Below are 14,210 nucleotides of genomic sequence, written 5' to 3' on the forward strand. Positions count from 1 at the left end.
ATTAGGCCATATGTTTTACCTATGCCCCTTAATATTTGGGGCCGTGACCTTCTCAGCCAATGGGGAATGCAAATCTCTCTCCCGCATTTTCCCTAGTGGCCACTGTCGTTATGAATCCCCTACCCCTTACCTGGCTCTCTAACACACCGGTATGGGTTGATCAGTGGCCTCTGAAAGGGGAGCGCCTTGAACAAACCTGCTTGTTAGTTAAACAGCAATTAGAAGCAGGCCATATAGAACCTTCCAACAGTCCTTGGAACACGTCCATCTTCGTGGTGCCAAAGAAATCGGGCAAATGGAGACTTGTTCATGATTTGAGAAAGATTAATGAATCCCTCCAGCCTATGGGCCCTCTCCAACCAGGTATTCCTAATCCTGCCTGTATTCCAAAAAGACTGGCCGCTATTAATTATTGATTTAAAAGATTGCTTTTTTACCATCCCCTTAGTAGAAAAGGATCGGGATCGTTTTGCATTTTCCCTCCCGGTCATTAACAATTCCCAACCTTCACAAAGATTTCAATGGAAAGTTTTGCCTCAAGGCATGCTTAACAGCCCCACTATATGTCAGCTCTTTGTGCATAGTGTGATTCAACCAGTGAGGGATCAGTTTCCTGATTCAATTATATATCATTATATGGATGACATTCTGATCACAGCTCCCTCGCAAGACATTTTAGCAAAAACCACTTCTTTTCTTAAAGATTCTGTAGCCTCTGCTGGACTAATAATTGCTTCGGAAAAAATCCAGCATTCAGAGCCTTGGAAGTATTTAGGCTATACCCTTTTTAATAGGACAATTCGGCCTCAAACCCTGCAAATTAATCCTCCCAAAGACCTCACTCTTAACAGCCTACAACAGCTTTTGGGAGCAATCAATTGGGTGCGGCCTAGCCTTGGAATTCCTACCCAACAATTGACTAATTTGTTTAACACCCTTAAAGGGAACCCAGATCTTAATTCCCCCAGGGAGCTATCTCCTGAAGCTTTACAGGAACTGACTATAGTAAATCAGCATATACAGCAACGACAGTTAACCAGGATTGATCCTCAACATCCTGTTAGATTTTTTCTGCTTCCCAACCCTGAATTCTCCAACAGGATTGATTGGACAAACAATACCTCAGTTAGCTATGATAGAATGGGTTTTCTTGCCCCACCAGCCACAACGCACTATCACCACCTATGTGACTGCATTATGCCATCTTATTATAAAAGGTCGTGAGCGAACACAACAGCTATTTGGATATGATCCTGCTTTTATTCATGTTCCACTAACTCAAATTTATCTACAGCATCTAACAGCTCAGTCTCTGGAGTTTCAGTGTGCCATAGCTGACTTTTTGGGAAAACTAGAAATTAACATGCCCTCAGATAAATTGCTTCAAAATGTTCCTTTTCTTCAAATAAGGTTAGTGGAAAAAGTCAGCCCCACGCCAATAACTGGAGCAAAAACTGTGTTTCTTGATGGGTCCGGGAAAACCGGATGGGCTGCAATTACCTGGCAAGAAGGAAAAGATTGGAGGAATTTTGTATCTTCAGGACATTCCTCTACTCAAAGGGCCGAGCTTTTCACTGCAATTATGGCTTTGAGGCAATGGCCCCAAGAGCCTTTGAATATAGTTTGTGACTCAGGATATACTGTTTATACCATTCTGCATTTAGATCAGGCATTAATTAAGACTTCTATTGATTCTGATCTACTAAATCTGTTTTTAACTTTACAATCCCTTCTGGATAAACGGGAACATCCCCTTTTCATTACCCATATTCGATCTCACTCGGGCCTACCTGGCCCCCCTGGTGCGTGGTAACAATAAGGCAGATGCCTTGGTAAGTGTCCTTACTGCTTTCCAGGAAGCAGCAGATTCTCATCAGTTTTTTCATCAAAATAGCCAGGCACTCCGAAAACAATTTAACATCCCTCGGTCCCAAGCTAAACAAATTATCAGGGAGTGTCCTGACTGCCAAGCTCTTGCAAAATTACCTCCCTCGACGGGAATTAATCCCCGAGGGCTAAATTCTCGAATGATTTGGCAAACTGATGTCACTCATTATGCTCCTTTCGGAAGACTTAAATATATCCATATTTCTATTGACACTTATTCTGGTGCACTACATGCATCTGCATTGACAGGAGAATCTGCAAAAAATGTACAAGCTCATTGGCTTGAGGCTTTTGCTCATATAGGGTGGCCTCACCAAATTAAAACGATTAATGGTCCTGGATACCTTGCCCATTCCACCCAGATTTTTCTTCAGCGTTGGAATGTTCAACATAAAACAGGTGTACCTTACAATCCAACTGGTCAGGCAATTGTAGAATGGGCCAATCATACTTTTAAAAATCTTCTCAAAAAAAACAAAAAAAGGGGGGAGCCATGAGTCCTCTCCAAGGAATTTAATTATGTTAGCTATGTTTACGTATAATTTTCTAAATTGTGATGAATCATTTCATACTCCAATTGAAAAACATTTCCAAACAAAAGAATCTAAGCCACCTCACCCTCAGGTTTTATATAGAGATCCCTTAGGAGCTGGCACTTGGCAAGGACCTGTGGACCTTTTAACTTGGGGGAGAGGGTATGCATGTGTTTCTGTTCCGACAGGTCCTATCTGGCTGCCAGCCAAAAGAGTGAAGCCTTACCATGGGCAACACAACAACAGCCAGCATCCACTATCTACAGTCCAGAACCAGTCACCTGTCAAGAAAGATGTTCAAGGTGGAACTCACGACAAACGCCAAGCTCCGCTATCTGGAGGCAAAAACCATTTATATGGAGAATCAGAAAGCTCAGACAACACTGAACAACCAGAAGGACATTGGATGCCCACGACATCACATACAGGGCCACCAACAGGTGAGGAACAGGCCTCCCCCAATGCAGGCCCACCAGCAAAGGAAGATGAGGCCTTCGCCGACAGCAGGGGCTGAGACATCACATAATGTTCCCAGTGGGCATGCACCTGTTACTTGGGAAAGTCTCAAGGCTCTTAATACTCGAGCTGACAAAATTCTTAATGAGACAAGGGTGGAAGACACCCCGCATAACAGGTTTCTTGCTTACCCAGCAATACTGTCAGCCAAATCAACTAGAGCTTTTCTTTTAATTGCTATCATATTTTGCTTAGGGGGGCAGGGACTAGCCGCTAAAGATAATGTCTCCTATATCTACTGGGGTCATATTATCGATCCACCGGTGTTTAAGATGCATACCTGGTGGAATGTTGAGCCTCCTTTTTCCACTAACGATACTCAGTGGACAGGAGGAGTGTGGATGCCCCCTGATGGCCCTTTGGAGGAAAACAAACACTGGTTACCGGTACCTAAAAATACTATTTATGTTGCTGAACATCTACCAGCTTGTTTCTCTGTTCTTCCGGATACTTTATGCTTTCCTGTAAAGGAACAGCTTTATGCTGCAAGCAAGGAGCAATGCAGTGCTCACTATCAACTTTCCATGATTGCTACGGTTGGCCTACGTACTAAAGAGGGGTTTTACCATACCTCTAATCCCCCTCCAGTTCCTCCTTGTACTCTAGATAATAGCCATAAAGATTCAGTCTATTGGTCTTTATGCAGAGGACCAAATGCTACTGTTGCTTTTCTCCCCAAAAGCCCTTTAATGATAGAGAATTGGGAGAGCTAATTGGAAAATTTTAGCTAAGCCTGACGCAACAACAGTTCCGGCTCAGCCTCAAAAAAGTATATACTAATATGTGGTGGGAAGGGCCTGGTACTGGAGCGCCCATTATTAGAATTGTTTCTCCCAACCACACTAGCCCATGGCATTATAATTCTTGGAAAATGGGCTTGCCTTTTATTACTAGAAAACATCTGTATATAAGGGTTAATTGTGACTCCAAGAGAGCTCCAGGATGTTGGTACCAGGCTGACCCTCCAGAACAAGATTGGGTTACGGTTTGTACTTCTCACCCTTATTTGTTTTTGGCGACTCCAGGGACAACCCAGGTCTTTTACAATGAATCATCAAGAATTTATTCTTTACCTGTCCCTGAAGGCTCTATATATGCCAGTTGCCTTACTCACCTTAATGTTACTCAGTTAAATCTCACTACAATTTATATACTTAGAGGACAAACTCAGGTATGGGTGCCAGTTAATATGACCAGAGAATGGGAGGATCCTAATGGCATAGTAGCGCTTAACAATGCGCTGTCCTCCATACGAGTCCGACGATTTGTTGGTACCCTGATTGCATTTATTGTTTCTGCAATCATCATTGCAGCCACTGCTGCTACGGCAACCGCTGCCCTCGTGGACTCAATCCAAACTGCACATACAGTTGGTGTTCTCTTAACCAATACTACTTTAGAATTAGTCCAACAGGCCCAAATAGATCAGGAGATCCTGACCCGCCTTTCTGCAGTTGAATCAGCACTGGACTGGATTGGCGAACGCCAGGACGCTCTCGTGACTCGTCAACACCTAACCTGTGACCCTGGTTTCTCCAGACTGTGTGTCATACCGCTACAGTGGAATTCCAGCCAACATACTTGGACTGATATACAACATCGCTTGAGGGGAGCTTTCTCCACTAACTTAAAAGGACACATTGATAAATTGCAGTTGGAGTTACATCATCAGCTGCAGGACATTCAACGTTTAACCAAACAGGACATTTTTCGAGCCCTTAATGAAAATATTAATTGGCTGAATCCTAAAACAATGGTTTGATGGAATTAATTTAAGAATTTGGGTTTTTGGAGCTGCTGGTTGTTTACTGATTGTGATATTGATTTGTGTACTTTGGTGTATTTGCAAATTGTTTTCCCAGGGTCGTATCAGAGACCAGCAAGTAGCCACCTTTATGGAACCCTTAGCAGTCCTAACTGAAAACAAGGGAGAAGGTATGAGAAACCACTCTGGCAGGCATAAAATTAAAACCCAACACCCACGTAAGAAAGTAGGTGATGAGTCGGTGCGCAGAACTGCACCTGTTAAGAAATCCTCTTGTAAGAAGTCAGGCTTGAATTATGCTCAAACTGCCATGTGATTTGCCTTTCCTGATATCTATGTAATTTCTCACAAAGATTGAAATGTAATCAGACCTATTACTTTTGTTTTTCCCTTAATATGTTTTCTTGCACTGAATTTAGAAATTTAGGTATTCACAACCCATAGAATTTAGTTTCTGCTTTATATTTCTATTATTGCCTTATGATGTTATGTAGATGTTGCTTTTCTTCTGATTTGCATTCGAAAACAGCAAAAGTAGGTTTCACAGGCTTAACGACCACAATTGATTTTAAAAAACTAAAAAAGGGGGATATGTTGGGAACCGCCCTGACTGGTATCAGAGGCTGAAACCCCCGCCTAGGCTAAAGCTAAGGGAATGCCCTTGGAACCGTAAGCCGGCAAGGAGATAAAAGCTTATCTTCCTGGCAGGAATACTGCTTCTCCTGCTGAACCCCAAAAAGCTTGGTCGGTTAGCCAAAGACGGGTAAGATTCCCCACGGGGGGAACGACCCTAAGCCAGGCACGATCACTTTTGGGAGGCCCCCCAAAAGAAGGACTTGGGGGGCTGCAGCAAAAGGGGGGTGATGGACCCTCGCTCCTCGGCTCTGACATAGCCTGAGTTCTCAGCGTCTGGGAGAAAATCTCCTTATCTCTTGGTTGCCTTAGTTCCCTTGCTCCACCTAAGCCTAAAACAATGACAGGGTGGTACAGCTCGGTACTGAGAAGTGCGGATTTCCCGGGGTGATCAGGCCAAAGAAAGAATATGTAAATTACTGTGAAACCTCCTTTGTTTAGAATGCTCTCAGTTGAATGAGAAGGGTCTTAGGAGGAAGTTAGTTTGTTCCTCAGTCTTACAGCTCTTTGACCCCCAACTCAATAGACCGGCAGAGTTCTTTGTTTTCTATAGTTCCTTACTTCCCCTAATGAGTACTGTACTTTACCTGAATTATTATGCAAAATGAGCCTAATAAAAGCAGGTACGGACGGTAAATCAGCGCGCTCCTCACTAGAAGGGGTGGCCATTTCGTCCCTACTTCTCCACAGAAACTAGTTTGTCTCTGTGCATGTTTTTTCTCGCGTGTTTATCGTCGAGCCATCCACAGCGTTCCGTGGTCACTGCTGGCCGGTGACCCACGCACAACATTTTTTATTTCTCTTCTTTGTGTTTTCTTCATTTTTTCGTTTAATTATATTGTTTGACTTATTGTTTTCCTTGTTCTATCTTTCATAATGTATCTTTAATTTTCCTTCTTGCTTGTGTTCCAACAGCACACTGATAGAGGTCTTATAATTCTTATTCTTATTATTCAGATCACATAGATTCTGTCATATGATTGTTGTTCCAGTATTATTGTAAATAACTGTTGTTCCATAAAATTGCAATTACTACACAGCACCCTCCTGGATCTTAGCCAATTTCACTGTCTTCCTGAACTTCATTACTGTTGTGGTTAACTCTATTCTCTCCCACACTATGGCTACTTTCTATCATTTACTCTCACTATATATCATCATCTAACCTTCCACAAGCTCTCTGATTTCTGGATTCAACTCACAAGCCTTCCCCCACCTAAAAAGAGTTTTATCCTCTTTTACCTTTTACAAAAAGGGGCTTGTTGAATGAAATATCATAGTTAACATTATAGTTATCCAAGGATGTCTTACCTCTTCTCTACAGGCTGGTACTTTAAGTCCCATAGAATACACCTGCTGTCTTAAAACACTTTGCCTTCTCCCTCCAACTGATCACATAAAAGAGTAGGTGGGAGCTGAGAACACCAGTATACCTGCTGGAAGAGTAAACCCACCAACAAAGGAATCCCCAACAGATAATAAGGGAAGATGGTGAAGGAGTAAGTGGAAGCCACACTAACCTTCACCCAGGGCCAACCTGGAATTACAACTGAAAAGTGGAGAAATTACCCAGAAGAAACAACTGAACGATAGTGAGAGAGAAGACTCAAAACCTCATATAGACACAAGAACCAGCTTTGACACAACTTGTCTGCACCTGCACAACAGCATTCAAGACATGATGGGTGGAGTGACACTAAGTTCTAGCTGGAGGGAAGAACCAAGCAAAGAAAGACCCAACAACAATGAAAACCAAAACACATTCAGAGAGCCAGCAAAAATAACAGGTCAAGAGAAGCAAGTTCAGGATATCAAGGAGACTACACCACTGAATCTCACAGTTCTCCTAACATAGGCAATAAATGTTACAAGGCAGCAAGTGTGTTCACACCACCAACCCATGGACTTAGAACAGGTCTATTTAAGAAGTAGAAACTTACAAGAACAGTCATACAAACAATGGGAAGACAAAGAAAAAATCTCCAAATGAAAGGAAAGGAGGAAATCTCAGAAAGAATGTTAATTGAAATATAGGCAAGTATACTATCAGATACCGGGTTCAAAGCAGTGGTTATCAGGAAGCTCAATGAGCTCACAGAGAATTACCAAAAACTACAGGAAAATGACAGTGAACTCACTGCAAACTGCATCGACATGAAAAAGGAAATAGAAACTATCAACAAGTGCCAAAAGGAAATGAAGAATACAATTTCTGAACTGAAGAACACAGTAGAAGGAATCAAAAGCCAGCGTGATGAAGCAGAGGATTGGATGAGCGAGCTGGAGGACAAGATACAAAAAAACACCCAGGAAGAGCAAGAAAAGGAAAAGAGAGTCAGAAAGAATGAAGAGGGATTAAGGGAAGTGCAGGGCAACATGAAATGTAATAATATCCATATAATAGGGGTACCAGAAGGAGAAGAAGAAGAGCAGGGATAGAAAACCTGTTTGAAAAAGTAATGATGGAAAACTTCCCTAATTTAATGAGAGAAAAAGTCACACTAATCCAGGAAAAATAGAGGTCCCCAATGAAGAGGAATACAAAGGAGCCCACTGGAAGACACATCATAATTAAAATGGCAAAATTCTAAGACAAAGAGTGAATCTTAAAGGTAGCAAGACAGAAACAGGAAGTAACACACAGGGAGCCCTGATGTGTTACAGACTACCAGCTGACCTCTCAAAGGGAACACTACAAGCCAGAAGAGAATGGCAAGAAATATTACAAGTAATGGGAAACAAAGGCCTGCAAACAAGACTACTCTATCCAGCAAGGTCCCCAATTAAAATGGAAGGCAAAATAAGGAGTTTCCCAGACAAGAGAAGCCTCAAAGAACACGCTTCCTCCAAACCAACTTCAAATAGATGCTAAAGGGTCTGCTTTAAGAAACGGGGAAAAATGAATGAGAGAGAGAGGAACACCATTATGAAAAAAATGACAATGAGTAAGTGCCTATCAATAATAACCTTAATTGTAAATTGATTAAATGCTCTAATTAAAAACATAGAATAGCTGAATGGATAAGAAAGCATGACCCACACATATGCTGCCTACAAGAGACCCACCTCAGAACAAAACAACTACAAAAACTAAAGGTGTAGGGCTAGAAACAAATATTCCAAGCAAATAGACAGGAAAACATAGCAAGAGTAGCAATAGTTATATCAGGTAAAATAGACTTCAAAAAATCGGCCATAAAGAGAGACCCAGAAGGTTCCTTCATAATATTCCAGGGAAGAATCCATCAAGAAGACAAAAACATTGTAAATATGCATGACCCAACATAGAACACTCAAATACATAAAGAAAATCTTGGAGGACTACAAAAAAGATATTGACAGCAACATAATTATATAGGAGATGTTAACAGCCCATTGTCAAAAATGCATAGATCTTCCAAACAAAATATCAACAATGATATTTTTGAACAATGTCCTAGATCAAATGCACTTAACTGATATATATGAAACTTTTCATGCAAAAGAAGCAAACGCACATTCTTTTCAAATGCACATGGAATATTTCCAAAGATAGACCACATGATAGGACACAAAATGAACATCAACAATTTCAAGAAAATTGAAATCATATCCAACAATTTCTCTGACCACAAGGGACTGAAACTAGAAACCAACCTTGAGGAAAAAAATCAAAACACTCAAACTCATGGAGGCTGAACAGCATGCTATTAAACGTTGAATGGGTCAATAATGAGATTAAGGAAGAAATCAATATATTTCAGGAAAACAGTGAAAATTAACTCAAAACAACCCAAAATTTATGGGAGACAGCAAAGGCAGGCCTGAGAGGGAAGTTTATAGTGATACAGTCCTACCTTAAAAAAAAAAAAGGAACATTTGAAATAAACAACCAAACCCTACAGCTATAAGAACTTGAGGAACAACAACAAAGACAGCACAGAGCAAGTAGAGGAATGAAATAACCAAGATCAGAGCAGAATTAAATGACATACAGACTAAAAGCACAATTCTAAGGATCGATAAATCCAGAAACTGGTTATTTTAGAAGATAAACAAAATCAACAAGCTCTTAAGCAAACTCATCAAAAAAAGTGGGGACAGGGGAGAGAGGCCCCAAATAAACACAAACAGAAATGAAAGAAGAGAGATTACAACTGATACCACAGAAATACAAAGGAGTGTAAGAAATTACTACAAAGAACTATATGCCATGAAATTTGAAAACCTAGGTGAAATGGACAAATTTCTAGAAATATATAATCTTCCAAAATTTAATGAAGAAGAAATAGAAAACCTGACCAGACCAGTCACAGCTGATGAAATTGAAGCAGTGAATAAAAAACTGCCAAGCACACAAAAGCCCTGGAGTGTATGGTTTCACAGTAGATTTTTACAAAACATTTAAGAAGAGCTAACACCTAAACTTCAGGCTATTCCAAAAAATCTAAGAAGATGGAAGGCTCCTAATTTCTTTTAATGATTCCAGCATCATTCTAATCCCAAAACCAGATAAAGACATAACAAAGAGAGAAAACTTCAGGGAATATCATTGAAAAACGTAGAGACTAAAATCCTCAACAAAATATCAGCAAACCACATCTAGCAATACATTTAAAAGATCATACACCATGATTAAGTGAGATTCATTCCAGGGGTGCAAGGATGGTACAATATCCACAAATCAATATGCATAATACATCACATAAAAAGGAAAGACAAAAATTACATGATCATATCAACAGATGTGGAAAAAAACATTTGATAAGATATGGCACCTATTTATGAGAAAATCAATAAGAGATATGGTAATTGAGGGAGCGTTCTTCAATATAATATATGCCATATACAAGAGACATACAGGAACATCATACTCAATGGGCAAAAACTAAAAGCTTTCCCACTAAGATCAGGAAAAAGACAAGTTTGTCCACTTTCACCACTCCTATTCAACATAGTATTGGAAGTCCTAGTCACAGCAATCAGACAAGAAAAAGAAATAAAAGTCATCTAAATTGGAAAGAAAGAAGCAAAAATGTCATTGTTTGCAGATGACATGGTAGTGTACATACAAAACCCTATAGACTTCACCAAAAAACTACTTGACCTAATAAGTGAATTTGACAAAACAGTGGGATATGAAGTCAATATTCATAAATTAAAGGCATTTTAGTACACTAACAATGAAATAACAGAAACAGGAATCAGGAAAAAATTCCATTTGATATAGCAACAAGAAAAATAAAGTACCTAGGAATAAACCTAACCAAGGATATAAAATACCAGTACCCAGAAAACTACACAACACTTAAGAAAGAAATGAAGGAAGATACAAACAAATGGAAGCATGTAACATGCTCATGGATTGGAAGAATATACTCCATCAAAATGTCCATACTACCCTAAGCAACTTATAGATTCAATGTAATTTCTATTAAAGTACAAATGATATATTTCACGGACAGAGAATAAACATTCCAAAAAATTTTATGGAACCATAAATGACCCTAATTAACTGCAGCAATTTGGAAAAAGAACAAGGTAGAAAGGATCACAACATCTGATACGAAACTGTATTGCAAGACCACTGTAATCGACACAGCCTTGTACTGGCATAAGAATGACAGATAGACCAACAGAACAGAATAGAGAGCCCCAAAATAAACCCAAGTCTCTATAGTTAATTAATATTTGACAAAGGAGGGCAGAAGCATAAAACGAAGTAAAAATAGCCTCTTTGACAAGTGGTGTTGGGAGATTTATACAGCTATTTAAAAAAAATTAAAGTTGATCACCAACTTACACCATACACAAAAATAAACACAAGATGAATAAAATAAGTAAATATAGGTCATGAAACCATAAAAGTCCTAGAAGAAAATATTGGCAGGAAAATTTCAAATGTTCCAAGCAGCAAAATTTTCACTGATATGTCCCCTAAAGCAAGGGACATGAAGGAAAGAATAAACAAATGGAACCTCATCAAATTAAAAAGCCTCTGCATGGCTAAAGAAAATAGCATTAAAATGAAAAGAAAACCAACTATATGGGAAAACATATTTATCAATGATACCTCAGACAAAGGTTTGATCTCCAAAATATATCAAGAACTCACACAACTCCATTCCAGGAAGGCAAAGAACCTAATTAAAAAATGGGCAAAAGTCCTGAACAGACACTTCTCTACAAAGGACATACAGAGGGCCCAAGACATATGAAAAGATTCTCAGCATCACTAGCCATCAGTGAGATGAAAATTAAAACCACAATGAGATACCACTTCACAACAGTCAGAATGGTCATTATAAACAAATTAACAAATGACAAGTGTTGGAGAGATTGTGGAGAAAAGGGAACACTAGTGCACTCTTGGTAAGAATGCAGACTGGTGCAGCCACTGTGGAAAACAGTATTGAATTTCTTCAGGAAACTAAAAATGGAACTTCCTTTTGACCTAGCAATTCCACTGGTAGAATTATATCCTAAGAACCCTGAAACACCAATCCAAAGAACCTATGCATCCCAATGTTCATAGCAGCACAATTTACAATAGCTAGGTGCTGGAAGCAACCTAGGTGCCCATCAGTAAGAGTGCATCAAAAAACTATGGTACATTTACACAATGGAATTCTATGCAGCAGAAAGAAAGAAGGAGCTCCTACCCTTTGCAACAGCATGGATGGTACAGGAAGGCATTATGCCCAGTGAAATAAGTCAAGCAGTGAAAGACAAATGCCATATGATCTCACCTTTATGTGGAACCTAATCAACAAAACATACAAGCAGGCAAAATAAAACCAGAGACATTGAAAATAAGAACAATCTGGTAGTAACCACAGGGGATGTGGGAGGAGATAATAGGGGGAAGTGTTTTCAGGAGCAACTATACAGGATACAGATACATGGATAATACCAAGGGGGCGTTGAATCAGGGAAGGAAGGTGGGAATTGCTGGGGTGGGGGGCAGAGTGGTGGAGGGTAAATGCAGACAATTGAACAATAAAATAATTTTTAAAAAGAAGACTAACCCATACATCTATTTGTGTTAATACACAGAATATAAATTCTGTAACTGCTCTCTACTTGTTCTCACTTGGTTTGAACCAATGAATCCTTTTGTTGTTTTCTAAAGCTTCTTATTAAAAACAAATTGAGTCCACTATGATAGCACAAGTGAAAAATCAACATACATCTGGCAGGTATGTTTACTAAACCAAGAACCTAATAAAAAGAGCATGTGTCTGGTAGGCTATAAATTGAGACTGCATAGATGGTACTTACAGTTCTGGAACTTAGTATTAAGGTGATCTTCTAGATCTCTCAATGATGGTGATGAAAATGATAATGGCAGTAATGATGGTGGCGATGATGATGATGACGAGGGTGATGATGGTGATTGTGATGAAGACAGTGCAGAGACTTCTGTCAAAGTACTGCCTATAAATTCATTTATATTCTTTCATTTTTATAGGACTGTTACTATACAAGTGAAGAAACTGGGACTACAAAACAATAACTTGCAAGAATTTATGTAATAAAATATGGTAGTACTGGGTTTCAGGCTATTTTATTTAAAACCTGTGATTTAACTATTAAACTAAATTGCCTTCAGACCCTGAAATGTGCACTCAGCATGTGCACCTCCCTTTGTTTTACTCCAAAAATGCCCTCAAGAGCTCACTCCATTCCTTTGTTTCCCCTACAGCTAATCCATATGGGTATGGGTCTCACAGACATGGAAACATGGTACAATTAAAGACCTGCTTTAATTATTGCTAGCTCCCTCTCAGTGACATTTAATACGTCAGGCAATGTTGAAATCAGAATTATTGGCAGGTCTGAAATAGCCAATTTTGTAACAGGTGCAATCAGGAACAGCCAGTGACTGTTAGAAACTTTTGCACCACACAATGCCCACAAGAAAGACAATTCTTCACACAGAAACAATGGTAGTACATTTCCTGACAGTACCAATTTCAACATCTTTAAACATCCAAGAGAGCCCTTCATGACTGATGAAACCATACTCAGAAAAAAATCTCCTGTACTCCCAGTTTATGTCTTCTTATGTAAAAGACATTACTGAGTGAGAGAGATTTTTTTGTTTGTTTGTTTCTATACAGATTCTCTTTTGCCTCTTTCCCAATAGTGTTAGCAGGACTTATAGACCATTCTGCGTGGTGTGGGCCCAGCTCCCAGTGGAAAGCGAGGTCCAATGCACAGGATCCATGCCCATGGATAGGTTCTCCCATAGGGAATCAAGCCTGCACTGTACTTAGGCCACTTTGAGACTTGCTTTTGCTAAAACTCCCTCACCCTGAATTGAGGCAGCAAGTGCTTACTGATACTTCCTAAAATCTGTGCTAAACCTCCCTAGTATGGAGTTTAACTGGTTCAACCACTTTTGCGCTTGGTCTGCAACATCCTTCTCTTTGACATATTTAGCGGCATCCTCTCCTTTGTTTTCTTTTAAAAGGTAACCACCTAAAGCATACCTGTGCATAGTAAATGAGGACAATCATGTAATGTGCCCAGAAAAGCAATAAAAGCTTGTCAAGGCAAGTATCAGTGCACTCTCCTCTTGAGAGACTGACTGGCCATGCTGTTCCTTTTCCTCCACAGGACTTGGTAGCCCAAGTGAATTTGTCTCACATCCCATCTATAATGTTGAGGACCTCATGAGCCGGGGTCCATATCAAGGATTCAACAACAAACAACATGAAAGTAAAGTCATACATATTTTAATGGAGCAGAAAAAAACACTCCCATAGTGAGCTGAGTGACTAGCAGTACAGTGACCCAGATTTAGGTCCCACTGGTCCCTCCCTTTCCTTTCACTGCCCTGATTATGTTGACTTTTGTTATGTTTTAGCCCAATGATTATAGACCATATTTCT

This window comes from Phyllostomus hastatus, unplaced genomic scaffold (genome assembly GCF_019186645.2).
Source record: "Phyllostomus hastatus isolate PE091 unplaced genomic scaffold, TTU_PhHast_1.1 phas_contig_38, whole genome shotgun sequence".
Classification (NCBI taxonomy): domain Eukaryota; kingdom Metazoa; phylum Chordata; class Mammalia; order Chiroptera; family Phyllostomidae; genus Phyllostomus; species Phyllostomus hastatus.